Genomic DNA, 14,459 nt, shown 5'->3' with positions numbered 1-14,459 from the left:
GATAGCTCATAACTTTTCAGACTGTTGTATTTACTGAGCCATAGACTATCCTTTCTTCGAGTGTACTTGAGAAAATGACTTGTACTGTAAGACTATTTCTTCTCAAAGTATAATCAAGTGCTTTAAAACGGACTCCATAACTGCAAATTCAAAACAGTATTAGACTTTGGTAATAATATAAAAAATATTGCTTTAATAATGCTATGTAAGTCACACAGAGCATTGGCAGTATTTTTCTGACTCTAGTAACCCACCCAGAAAACTGCCAGTGAGAGTTTGGTGCCGGGCTTAGACATGCTTCAGGGGGTGGCAGAAGCCCCTGTATCGGAGCTAATAAGGAATCATTTATAAATGGAAGAAATTCCTTAGCACGTGACGTGCAGGACTTTCTGGGTGGAGAATTAGTGTTGCAGGCAGCAGCGGGGATGGCAGACCACCCCATTTTGTGGATGTGATAATGCCTGGGCAAATTCAGAGCTCCTAAGCAGTAAGAGCAAGTCTGTTGATTCTGGTGGTGTTTACTGTCCCTGTATCAGTTGCTGTCTTGTGGGGCTGACTGTAGATTTTGGTCCTGCTCCTGCAGGACTGATGAAATGTTAATCGTGCTCCTAGAGCAATCCCTTACTGAAGGAGACTCTTCACGTCTGAGGTTCTGGCAGCACAGCAGAAATGCAGGCAACAGAAGTTCACAGGTAAAACTGTCCTGTAAATGCTCTGGTAGTGCTTTACTTAAATTGACTTGGATATTTGAGTTTAGGGAATGGGATCAAAAACCCACAGAAAAACTCCTGTTGACTTTAATGGTCTCGTTGCTCAGGATCAAAGCTGGTGTACAGAATTTGCTTGGAAACAAACTGAATTTGCAGCAGACTCATATAAGTATTAGACATTATTCAAGGGAGTCAAATATAGTCACAAGTGCATTGAACTGAAGCTTAAAACTAAAACAGAAATTGGGCAATGACATTCCCAGGAAGGGTGTCTTCCCTTGCTTTCCTTCATTGCTCATTCCTCTGATTCACCTGCATTTTCTGGTGCTGTCTGGGGCTAGAGCTAAAACCAAAGAGAGAGGCTGCATTTCCCTTTCTGTTGGAAGTGGACAGATTTGCTCAGCAATCACTTCTGTCCATAATTCAAGCAGTGAATTGCTGTTTTGGAGGACTTCAGGGTAGAGAATTGTGTTACCAAGCTGTTTCATTATTTTTAAATTTCTGTTTCACTGCTTTTCTGGCTTCTGCTGTTTAGACAGCATCAGCTTTTAGTGCTGAAAACAGTTCCCCTGGAGCCTGGGCTGCATGGGGAGATGCCTTGAGCTCCAGGGAGCTGGACCGCCTCTTTTGGGCGGTGTGAGCGCATGGCAGAGCTTGGGACGCTGATGGCTGTGACAAAGGGGCTGCTAAGTCCCCAGAACCCTGGGGAATGGGAGCTGGGGCTGAGGGCAAAAGCTGTGTTAAAAACACTGGGGGACTAGCAGGAGGTAGGTTGAGGGAATAGAGACAGACGGAGAGAGGAAAGGCAGAGGGAATGTTCTTTGGGGTTCTGTCCAGAGCAGGGTGGGTGTGAAAGCTGGGAGGAGGAGTACTGGTCTCTCCAGGAAATTTTAAGTAATTTGGATGTGCGAACAGCACTCAGATGGAGCAGTGCTTTGAGCCACGAACCTGCAGCCCAGCAGCCTCAGCCAGAAATGTATTGGTCTGTGCTTCTCTTGGAAAAGGGAAAGGATTTGGGGTGTGGGTGGGCTTTCATGAAGCATTTCTTGTTCCTGGGATGGAAGTGCTGGTAATAGCAAATTTGTTCCCTGAGAACAAAGGCACTTACAGCAGTGTGTCAACCTTGGCTGGCCCAGCTGTGTGTGGAGCTGCAGCCCTGCATGCTGTGCAGAACCAGAGGCTGACAGAAGAGCACAAGCAGTAGGTGACCCTCGAGAGCAGCAGATCAGCTGTGGGTGCTCAGAGGTAAGGCCTCTGTCAGCCTGATATTTACCTGGATGAAGGGCTCATCTGCCTGGTGCCATTAAATTCTAGAAGGAGCATTTGCTGCCCCAGTTAGAAGAGGAGGAAAAAAAGGGCACAGCGTGGACTTGAAAATTAGGGGAAAACAGAAGGTTAAAGACAGACAAGTTAGATTTGGGTCCAAGCGGTGTTCAGGGGCTGCAACAGTCCTGGAGCAGAGCGGGTGAAAGCTATCTTATATGCTGGTTCTTCACTGGAATGGGTCTGAGGGGGATATCAAGGTTTCTGCTGGGAAAGTTCAACTTAGTTTAGTATTAAATTGGGGAATTTTGACAAAGGCATGCTGGTTTAGCTGTTGGTCACAACACGGGTTGTCGCAGGGTCCCGCAGATGATGTCCCTGGAGGCCCTGTGGGTGTCCCTTCACCCAGGTGGGTTTCCACTCCACTGACTACCTGAGGGCATTGCTGCTGTGTGTTACAGGAGCCCATGGCTGATGTCTGTGCTGTGAAGTGCAAAGGGGGAGGGGAGTTCCAACATTTGGATATGTTTTTGTCTTAATTTGGCATAAAAATGCAAATTTAGAAACTTTCCCACTGCCTTGTTTTGGATTTAAGAACAGTGGCATAACATAAGTGCACATGGTAACTGTATATAATAAACCTGAGTTCTCGTATCATGCTCGTCATGATCTTAAAATACTTTGCCAAAGAGAAAGCCTGCTGACTCTATCTCCATTTTATAGATGTAGAATTGAAGGCAAAGAGAGATGAATCAATTTAACCTGCAGATAAATTGATTTATTGAGACTGAGCTAAAAATGGTCACAGTCCAACTGTCTCTGCAAATCTGAGAGCAGAATACACCAGGCAAGCAAGAATTAGGTGTTTGCTTAACGCTTCCCCCAACCATATTGAGATGTTTGCCTTTCTCTGGGACAGGGATGTCACTTGCTGATACCTCTGGTCACACATGCAGGTGTCTCTCACAGCTGCCCTGAGTCTGTGGTGGCTTGTGCTGGGTATTGCTTTGCGACAGCCTCCCCTCTTGCTGATCCGGTAGCTCTCATGCTTGCACGCAGGCTTTATTTCAAAGCAAGCTGCCTTTTGGGTTGCAGCTGCCCTCTGTGCTGTGTGGTTGGTGCATGGCCAGCTTTGAGTGGAGCTCAGCCAGGGCACGCTGCTAACATTGGTGCAGAAGTGCAAAGTGTTTGGAGATCTCTCCCGGCCGCAGGGGTTGAGATCTTGTTTTACGTCCTCTGAACGGCTGTAGCTGTGGCAACACCAACATCCTTGGTCAGGGCAGGCTCAGGCGGAGCTGTCATCTAGGTTGACATGCCGAGACCTGGCTTCATCTCGGCGTACAAAACAACCTTTTGCTGTAACAGGTCAGTGGAAGTGAGAGATGTTTGGATTAGAGCTGACTGACTTTGGGAGAAAATACTGTTGCTGACAACTGCAGATTTGTTAGAATGAGAGTGGATTGGAGGGCTGTGCTTGGTTCAGTAAGGGTTTCACCAGGGACAGGCTGCATGGAGCTCCTGCTCACAGCTGATGGTCAGGCAGGAGAGTACAGCCCTGAATGGTAAACATCCGACCTTTTGGAATTTAAGGTATCTGCAGCAGTTTGCTGATAAACTTAATTGACTGTAAAATGCCTGCTGATCTTACTGGTGGGACTGGGAACCACTTCCTGGATCTTGACAATACGTGTAGTGAGAGCATGAAGAGAAAGTTGCTTTGTGCTGTTCATGGGGTAAAGTATTTCTGTGTCCTAAAATCATCCTTTCCATTTGAACACAGCCCTTCTGCACAGTTCACCTTGGTGCTGTTTGTGTTTCTGCAGCATCCATGTTCTAAGCAATAAAAGGATTAATTGTTTTCCAAGCTGGTAGTACATCTTTTAACATATGTGGTATGCAGGAGGCAGGCAATAAATAACTAAAAGAAGCCTACAGTGCAGTGGCTCCTGCTGAGGATTTTACTGAGCATATAGAGAAATTGATTCTGTTAAACTTCGCTTGCTGGAGTGGAAAGTTAAAGAAGAGAGAAAAAATGCTAAGGAATAGAGTGGTGCACAGGACTGTCATTTTCATTTTAGGATTCTCTCTATAAAATGTACACATCAGAGGCTTGGAAAGGCTTCCTAAGGAAAAGGAGCTTTGGTACAATGTCTCGGAGGCAGAGGGAACCACAGTATTTGACATGCTGTTTAAAAGGCTGAGGGAAATGCTTTAAGGAAAGAATTGCTGTCTGTTCCAGACCTTGGTTCAGGATCCGTGGTGCAGCCTTCCCAGGCAGCACTTCTGATGGAATCAGTGGGATGCCAAACTGAAAATGAAATGTCTGCAGGCAGCGAAATTTGGCCCTGTCTAGGCTGAGGCTCTGCTCTGGAGCCTGGCAGCATCTGGACAGATGGCTGTCCCCATGGACACCGCAGCATCTCCAGCAGAGCCCTGGCAGTCTCTGGGAAAATCCCCTGAATTTTCACACAGGAGAATGAGTGAGAGCACCAGAAAGGTCCTTAATGGCTAGAAAATCAATTAATCAAAGAACTAATCTTTCAGTTGCTTCTTTCCAAGGGAACTCCCTCTTCCTTCCTTAATGACAGCTGCTATAACAGGCTTTTTTCCAATATGTAGTTCTCCACATGCCCCTCATTGCTCTGAAGAGAGACCTCTGCATGGTATGGAGTTCAATTCACAGGGTAAGTGCCAGAAACCTGGCTGGACACCTGTAGGTGTATTTTAAGGACATATATTGAATTAATCTCATCCTGAGACATTCTGAATAGGGAGAACTATTTTGTTGTTTTCTCTTACTGTGCTTTTAAAGCAGGCGATAATAGCAGTCACTCACAGCTATGACATGTTGTTGGAGCTGCCAGAAGGACTTTTTTTTTCCTTTTTTTCCCCCCTGAACTAAAAAGCAGTGAACTAGAAGATCCCCTGCTACAAGCAGACCTATAATTTGCTGTTCTCACATGACAGGTCCCCTTGATTTCCTGGGGCCCATTCCCAGTGCTGGGATGGATAGTGCCCTTTTGATGTTCTCCCTTCCTCCTCTTCCCCAAGGCATTGACTTGCAGTCACTGGACTTAATTTGTAGCTTATCAGATGGAGGGAGAGGAATGATGATCTAGTGAAGTGACTCCTCAGGCTTTGGTTTGCTTCCCCTCTCCACCACTAACTTGCTGGAAGAAGCCATGCAGGAAATGGCCCTGAGGATGGTGCTGTGCTGGGGAGAGGCTGAACATAGCCTGAGCACAGCAGCATGTTCACAGCTTCCAGGCCCATGTGGATCCACATCCAGCCAGTATGGGCAGAGGAGTGTGCATCTGCCTGCACCTCTCTGTGCAGGCACACCCTTAATCTCCCCTTGTCTTGGTTCTGTCAGAGGGGGCTAATAGCTCACTGCATCATGGACACAGTATGGGATAAAAAACTATTAATCATTGCACACTGCTGAGACAGATGGGTTTCATTCCCAGAGTAAGTACATACACCATGATCCTCTAAAGTGAACATTAACACCCTGGTAACTGTGATTTACATCATCCCTGAAACTACATCCCTGAAACTACAGATGCATGGTGGTAGAGAAGAGCTTTTCGTCTATTAAGTGTTTAATTTGGGAGATACAATTCAATCACAAAGTGATCTGTTCTGAAGTGCAAAAACTGAAGGACTTGCATTGTTTGGTTTGTAATACAAGAACAGGAAGGATTTATGTTAAAAATAAAGTCTCTGAATGGACAGGCAGTCAGGGAGATCCCTTCAAATGCAGAAATGCTTGGCCGCCTTAATATTCAATCTTTCTAATGTCTAGGAAAATCTTGCCCTAGCTACAGAACTTACTGGCAAATTGTGTCTCACATTCAGCAGGAAGAGATTTATCTTGGAAAGGTATTAAAAGCTTCTGTTACACAGTTGTCATCTGGGAAGATACAGTATTGATTGATCCTGGAGTTTCATTTGATTGGTTGCATTGGTGATTACAGTATTGATTTGTCTCACATGCTGTGTTTGTTCCGTGCACTGCTCTGTTGCAGCAAGAATTAGTCCTACTTGCTGCTTGCTGTATGTTTTTTTTCAGGAGAAGAATTGGGCAGAATTCATTTTTCACTAGATGGAGTCTTATAGAGTAATTAACTGAAAGGAGGCTGGCGAGAATTACTGAATTACCCAGGGAACGCAGCACAGCCAGAGTTTTTTTCAGGCATGTGTAAATAAAGAAATTTGCATTCTCCAAATATTTAAAGCAAATATTGTATTCAAAGGGAAGTGTGTAATTTGAAAAAGTACAGAAATATAATAAGAGCTGCAAGCAGTTTCAAAACCTCGCTGTCACAGCTAAGGCAGAAGAAAAATTGCAGAATGGCTGCTGAGCTGCCCCTTGAAATGCGTTGGCTAGGGAGGAAGAGGAGGATGACTGCAGCCTCCTTTTGTCAGCTCAGACTCTGGCCTGAGATTTGCTAAATGGCTTGTCTTGCTTTGGCTTCATCTGCCTCTATCAGTGCTATCGCCTTGGGCCAGAAGAGGTGATGTTTGTGGGGACGTACAAAGGAGCTGGTCTGAAACCAGAAGTCATTCTCTTCTAATTGTGTAACTGAACACAAATGAATCCAAGTGAAGCCTCCACCACTGCAAGGTCCTGAGTATTTCCTCAAAGTCTTGTGAATTGTCTCTCTTATGACTGCTTGTCTCCCCAAAAGGGAGGGTTCCCCTTCCCATGGCCAGAGAGGGTGACATGTAATTAGAAACCACGATAGGCTTTTACGGAAGAAAAGTTTTGAACATGAATTTTAAATGCTTGCTCTTAGTCATGTCATCCCATCTGGTATAAGAAACTAATTAAAAAAAGTGAGACATTTCAAGGCCTACATGTGTAATTTGGAAAGAAATAAATGTACTTAGAATGTGAAATAATGTCGCATGGTGTTGCTGTTGTACTGAACCAAATTTTCATCAGTTCAGGATACCACAGTTAATTTTTTTTTTTTCCTTCCACCATTGGTAAAACTAAAGAAAGGTGAAAATGACTCATTTGCTTGACTTTCTCCTGACTGGAGAGAATTAAGAAAGAGCAAAGCAGTGAGAGCCTTAGAGGTGAAATTCAGACTTTAAATAAGCCTATCTCCAGTAAAGTAGAAAAAGGTAAACAAAGCAGTAAGGGAATGTGCTAATTTTCAGTGCTAAATGCGTGTGTGTGTGTGTGCATGTGTATAAACACATGCTGGGGTGCAGGAAGGGGTTAAAAATGCCCAGAGTTCAGCAAAATGAAAGAAGTTAAAGCACTTTCTTCCCCTTAACAGTGGATGAGATGAATGAGACAGTAATTCAATTCCTGTTTTTCTTTGCAAACATCTCTGTGGGACAAATCCCAGATTCAAACAATCATGCCTTTCGCACAGGGATTAATCTTAAATTTAACACATAATTTATAATTATCAGCCCACCAATAGTATTTTTATGTCTTCAGTGTTCAAAATATAATACTTTCTGTGAATTTGTAAAGTAGTCATAATATAAATTCATAATGAAGATGGTTAACATCAATAAAGGGCTACTTGCCTCTCTGTTCCACTAATTCTGGTTAGCAGAGGACTGGGATTAAGGAGTTTTGTAACACTGAAGGCATTGCCAGAGAGTCATCTGCAATCTGCCTACAGATAGAACTATACAGATTGTATTCCTAGGTAGGGCTTGTATAGAAGAAGGGAAATGTCTCATAATCTCTACATAAATTTATTTGCTGCAGAATGGCTTTTGGGTACCTCAGTGCACGTCTCCTTTGCTTGAAATATATTGACTATCTAAACAGTTGCATGTTCAGTCACCCAACTGGCAGGACAAATGCCCAATTTATGGACAGGTGTGGGTATTGCATCTGGGTATCCTTGAAAACACGCTTCATCAGAGAGAGCTTTTATTGTTCTGAGAAAGTAACTACATTTTAATGAAGGTCACCCCTACGGAAGGTAAAACTGCTGTGCAGCATCTCTCCAACCCAGAAATCAATTCATATTGCTGCTTTCCAGAGCAACTACAACTTTGGCTTGAAATCCATTCTCCGAATCTTTCAATCAAGCTTTCCAGATCATTATAATACATAGAGATCTGCTACACCATGGCTGTATGATCATTAAATTGGGGAAAAAACTGCTACCATGCATATGTCGACAACCAATTTATTCATTGCAAAATAGCGAAGCATTGAGTATCCATTCGGTGTCAGTTGGAGGGCACTGTGCTGTATTTGTTGCCATCATCATTATAAGGGTTACAAATGATCTACCTGGAGCTCAGCATATATCTTCTAGGATGAAGTGTCAACACAAAGATAATAGGGGTGAATTTAGAGTACAGCTTTAGGTGTACGCTTGCCGCTTTGCACTGCAAGTCAATAGATGTTCGTTGGAAAGAGCGTAAAAAGAAAGCTGAGGAAGAAAAGTTTAATTCAGTAACCTTACTTTAGGCATTTTGGTTTGGCAACTGGTTGCTTACGCTGCCCAACACTGACAGCAGCTAAGTACAGTAAAAATGATCTTCTTTTGAAGAATTTTTTTGTCCTAATCTTCCTTTGTGTAGTTGTCATGAGGAAGTACATGGAAGGAATAATCAGGAGACCAGATGGCATTTTGAATAGTGGGTCTATTCAGACATTTTCAAATCCCTAATTGGTCATTGGTTTTAAATGTTAATATGCTTCACTAGTAAATCATTTCTATTCTCTCTTTTTGATGTTTGCAAAGAATAATGAAAGAAATAGATATATTGCTAACTGTGGTACCCAAAAATCAGCATTCAAGCAATTCAAGCTAAGTAGTGCCTATGAACTTTAGCAAATATGAATAGAATGACGGTCACTCAAACTGATTAACTAGCGATAGGCTGCAAAGAAATGCAGGGTCATATTTTGTGTTGGTGTAAGCTGGCAAAAGTATAATGACTTGGGTGGAATTATGCCGATTAATATTGGCAGAGAATGTAGTTTGATGTCTGTAGTTACATCCTTGTTTCATACAGCATTTTTTGCCTGGAGAAGAAAGCTTCAGGAGCGTCTCAAGCAGTACAGCAGGATGGAGGTTGTACAAATGGATTTAGATCAAAGAAATAGATCTGAACTTTCATTGGACATGTGTGATATTAGCTGGTGCATGAAATGCTGCACCGTGTGACTTTTAGCTCACTTAACATGCTGGCTTAAGTAGGAAGTCATGGTGAGAAACACCTTTAAAGAAGGCAAGTCAGGATGCATTCCTAAAAAGAGGTCTCTTGCTACATTATCCAATGATATGATGATACGTTATGTGATGGTAGCCATCTGGTTCATCCAGGTTAAAAATATTATGGGTGGTGGAGGAAGAGTTATTATCTACAGAGCAGGACACAGGTCTTGCTGAGATACAGCAATTCTGCTAGATATAAAGTTGCAGACATGAAGCTGTGCTCCACCAGAAAGATAAAAGCGAGGAAGCAAAAGGAAGCCAACCACAGGATGACAAGGGAAGTCAGGCTTGCATTGCTGAAGGAACTTGCTTAGAGTTTCTCTTTCTGGGAATATATTTTTTGGGGAACTTTTTGGTGAAATACTGTTTCTGTGCCCTGTTGTAACCTGGATTCTCACTTACAATATCTTTCTTTCATATTTTTTTCCTTTTACTTATTGGTGTTTTCCCTGAGAATAACTACTTGAAGACTTCAAATGGAAACCATCTGTAAAGAAACATTTGGTAAGGTTTCTGCCTACAGACATTATGAGGCACAAAAGAAGGAAATAGAGAAAGAGAGAGAAGGAACTGAAAAAGGAGCAGGTGCCATATACAAAGGTACAGAGTGGAGTAGGGTCTGCATGGTGCTGTGTATAGAGTGGATTTCTGACCATATGATGTCTTATGAGTCAAAGCAAATAACCAAATATCAGATTGGTAGCTGAGGATCTAAAGTTGATACCCGTGCCTTTACTGCCATCATTTGGCATGGAGAAATACCTGCAGCACCTCCAGGACGGATGGTGGGCACTGACATTACCCTAAGTAGGGCAGGTAAAAGGAATAGCATTAACGCAGCTCTGAGGAGAGGCAGCAGATCCAGAGTTAAGTTATGTATTACAGCAGAGGAAAAGCGAGGGAGGGGAACACCAGACAAGGGTCTGTCAGACTTCTTTGAATTTAACATGCACGTCCATCACTGAGGACACTGACTAAGAGCTAGTCAAGACATACTGGCAACAGCAAAGTCCGTGGTGGGCTTCAGAAAAGCTCTGGCACCAGTGAGCATCAGAGAGCAATGCTTGGGCTGGGCTTTCTTGAGAGGGGTATCAGTGGTGGATGCGGTAAAGGGGAGATGGCCATCTAGGAGGTGCTGCCTGCACAGCACAGAAATTAAAGCTTTGTAAGCACTTGCATTTTTCAGCTTCTTCAGCAAGCAATTCTTGCTTTGTTCTGGCCACAACCATCTCCAGTCAATTGGTGCCAACGTGTGTGGAGCACTTCAGTGCCTGGATTTAACACTTCTACAATTTAAAATGCTACTATGTATGTGAGTCAACACTATAATGCCTTAAAGAAGCAAAAAGCTGGTGTATGTACTTGTTAAAGCATCTTGTTTCAGACACATTTGGAACAACAGGGGTTCTTTGCACTTTTCATGAAGTGATTGACAAAATAGGATCAAGCTATACCAAGAAACAGCATCAGCTCCAAAAAAAACCATCACCACTATATGTGGAGCACAGATGGTGCTTTTGGTACTCGATATTATAGCTGTTTTTAAGTTGATTGGAGAAAAATATGGATTTTTAAATCTTACACCTGCATGCTGAGAGGAAGCATATGTAGAGACTTGCTGAATCCCTTGGTGTATTCTGAGTGGATATTTGCACGCTCGGAGTTGACGTTTGCCATTCTCCCTTACAATGAACAGTATTTAATTCTGGAATGGTTCTGCTGAAATCAGACAGAAGCACAGGGGAAGATGAAAAGGACATAAGGTTTCTGTCCTGTGTATTAATGATCTGGTTGCAAAGATGAAAAACATGTACATATTTGTCTTTTATGAACACTGTGTGTGCTTGTGGACACATGCACCCAAATGTGTATGGCGACTGCTTGATGCATTTTTGCAGAGATGTCAGTGAAACAGTGAGGTAGTAGGCATGTAGCAGGGTAAACAGAGCAGCTTACAGGGATTAGATCAGAAGAACTCCTAAGAATGGCTTCTTTGCAAGAGTAACAGATCAAAGCTAGCTGAATGTTTAAATACAACTTCATGCAAATGTTGAAGTTTCTGTCCCATCACTGCCTTTGTGTCTTGTTTCAGTGCTTTCCATGCTGCTGAGCCTAACTGGTCCCTTACCTCTTTTTCTGCAATCGTGCCATGTGTGTTTTCCCTTGATGTTTCTATGGAAGCTGTGCCCCCAGTTTGTTGCTAGTACTTTTGGAATTATTTTGCTGGTAAAATTATTTTATTGGAATTATTTGGAATTATGGAATTATAATGTTGATTTTTTGGTCATCCTTTTAGTTATATTTCTTTTTCTTTTTCCTGTTTCCAGACTGCTTCCTCTAGGATGCTCGGATAGCTAAGTTAGCTTAGAGCTGGGCTCATCTCTCAGACCTGCTGCAAGCTTTTGGGACTCTCTCTGCCTTTGCTTCCACGTGGAGAAAAGCATCGCTTCTGTAACTCGCGGGAGTGCTGCAGGAATAAATTCACTGAAGCTTGTGACCCTGTGTTGGTGATAATTGTGGGAGCACACAGGCCCACAGGTAGGTTGCTCACTGGAGTCCTGTATGCATGGATGTTTTTTCCCATTCCTTGGTATTCTTGCTGTGATCTTTCTGCAGCATGTGAAGAACACGATTTCTCTCTCACAGCTTGTCCTCCTCAACCGTGCGTGTTATGTGGAGGATGCATTTTTTAAACTTGCTTTTTACCTACATTAATAATAATAATTTAAAAAATACTTATTCTTGGGTACATCAGATGAGCTGGCTTCAAATATCAACAAGACAATGCAAAAGAGCTGAAAATCTTCTTTCTACCATTAGGTGTCTTCCCCTTGTGAGAAGTGCAGTTTTCAGTTTTCCCTCTCATGAACACAGTGGGAGATCAAAGATTTTTCTTGTCAAGTTTTTACCTGCTTGGTGAGCTTTTAGATGGCTTTTGGAGGCTGGGAGCTAAAGGGCAGAAATATCAACTAGCAGCTCTTCCCATGTGCTGGAGTGTCACATTCTTTCCACCTTGGAGTGTGCAGTCTGCAGGCAGGATGTTTGCATAGCAAGTGCCATGTCAAGTCAAGGTTAAAACAGGATTATTTATTCCTTTATGCAACTTGGGATCAAAGTACAGTGCCCATTGTATGGAAATCTCATTTGAAACAGCTGAGTTCAATTACCTTCTCAAATAATCGTCAGCAACATGCAGTTGCTTTTGAGGTGCAGTGTATTACTTACAGGGAAAGCTGACCTTGGACATACTCACAGGGCCCTCTGATTTCAATGCACAGCTTTTCAGGCAGAATGTAAATCCCACTGAGGGTCAGATTCAGGCTGCTTGAACAGCAGCTTCAGTCAGTTAAAGGCCAGATACAGCCAACGAATCAGACATCTTGCCACGGGCATCTCAAAAAAATGGCTTGCACCAACCATGCCTGTGTGGAGCTTGCTGCTGTATTTTGGCTCCTGTGTGCTGGCCGTGACCATATAAACCCTGGGGAGATGGCGGCCTGGCTCTGCTTATCCCCCAAGCCAAGGTCTGTGTGAGAGCAATAAATGTTTGCAGGCATTGGGTGGCTCTGTGAGAAACCTGCTGCAAATATCTGCTGACTTCATCTGTGTTGCCTGTGTCTAGGGGAGCATGGCTGCAAGACCCCTTGTTAGCACAACTGCAGAGGCATCTCTTACCTGCGAGTTTACCTCCCAGCCCCAGAACTGAACTTCTCTATTTTTTTTCCTGCCAAGCCAACTTTTAAACTTCCCTGTTGCGTGTTCCAAGTGGGAGGAGCGGTGGCAAAAGAAGCTGCTTTGATTTAAGTGAGTGAGGGGGCAGTGCTACTCTGTCTGCCTGATTATTTATCTCCCTAGTTACACACAGCACTTGCTTTCTCTGGAGTGATTCAAGCATATCATAACCTCTTGCTTTAGCTCCTTTATCATACCGGTTTGCTGCTTGAGCTCAGTCAGAAATCTGTCTTGGCCTCTGCAGAGCAGAGGATGTCATCTCGTTTTATTGGGCTCCGATGTGCCTCCCCCATGTTTTTTCAAGTTTCCCATTTGTCATGTGGAAGACTCTGAGAACTGTACTGGATGCTTCTGGGCTGGGCAGAATAGGCTCTAACAGCATTAAAAGCCTCCCTCAAATGTCAGCTAGAGATAAATGGGTGTGAGGACAGGTGCTCAGGAAGCCTTGCTGAGCATGGAGCATGCCGTCTCTGGGAATGCAAACAGCATCTCGCTGTGCTCAGGGATTCTCAGAGAGATTTTTACCAAAACATCCATTGATTTCAGCATGAGCAGCAGCAGACTCATGGCTTTTCTCCAGCCCCCTGCTCTGCTCTGGATGATTCACACACACAAACACCAGAAGTGATGCCTAAGAGATCTAAGCTCAGTTTCTGGGTCAGTGGAAATGCTGAACTGAGTATGCCGTCTGAATTTTGCATTAATACAATGAAGCCTATTTTCTTCTGTCCTGCTCAGGCATAAGTACATCTCCTACACCTAGTACCTCTCAATAGTCCACAACATTTTATTTTTATTTTTTTTGCCACATATGGGAGATACGCCTCCTCATCACCTACTCTGGGTAAATTTGGGATTGCCTGAAGGAATGTGGGATACAGTATATCCTGGATAGTCTTGTCAGACATGATTCTTAATGAGACTGGCTCATGTGCTAGGTAGAAGGAAAAAACACGTCGTCTAGACTGTGTTTGAGTATTTGGGAATAAGTGAATGACATAAAGAGGGGAGGGGAGAATCATCTGGCAGTATAGTTTATCATAGGTGTCTCAGGAATTATTTGTTGCACTCTGAAGTGCTTTGTGGCCACAGAATTTCTTTCATCTGGGCAGGAAGAAGATCCATGTTCTCCCAAAATGTTACAGTTGGTCCTGAGTTTGGGATTTGTATTCCCTGCTCTGTGCAAATATTTCTTCTGGAAACACAACACTTATATTTGGGGGCTGAGGACAAAGTGGTATTTAGGCATTTAAGTCCTTTTAAAGTCAGTGGGAGCTGGATGTCAAAAAGGGGATAGTGGCTTCACAAGTTCCTGATAAAGACAGATACACTGAAGACTGAGGCACTTATGTACAAGAGTAATGAAATAATAATAGGTACATGAAGAGGCCTTGAGAGCAACCTGCAGGTCTATAGGAGCCTGAATGTGAAGCATCAACTTCCCCTTCCCTGCAGCATGTGAGCAAGAGAATGAGTTCAATATAATGACTTTTCAGAAGATTGTAAAAGTTTGATGTTGAAGGCATGAGGAGGCAGACTGTGTACT

The 14,459-nt window shown here is 43.3% G+C and overlaps 1 protein-coding gene across 2 annotated transcripts in view; it reads left to right on the top strand.

Moving 5' to 3' along the window:
- LOC308200301 (uncharacterized protein) overlaps nucleotides 1–14,459 on the top strand; it is a 234,760-nt gene that overhangs the window by 57,356 nt on the left and 162,945 nt on the right. The window contains exons 6-8 of one of the 2 annotated variants that reach the window (XM_080605805.1): nucleotides 9,636–9,685; nucleotides 11,274–11,407; nucleotides 11,509–11,719. The gene's annotated coding sequence lies outside the window, so the exon portion shown is untranslated. The remainder of the gene's footprint in view (nucleotides 1–9,635; nucleotides 9,686–11,273; nucleotides 11,408–11,508; nucleotides 11,720–14,459) is intronic. The other variant, XR_013955452.1, reaches the window with a different exon arrangement.

Source organism: Anser brachyrhynchus (assembly GCF_964034855.1).
Source record: "Anser brachyrhynchus genome assembly, chromosome: 10".
Taxonomy (NCBI): Eukaryota; Metazoa; Chordata; class Aves; order Anseriformes; family Anatidae; genus Anser; species Anser brachyrhynchus.
The sequence above is the reverse complement of the archived record's forward strand: the minus strand, read 5'-3'. Positions and strand labels throughout refer to the sequence as shown.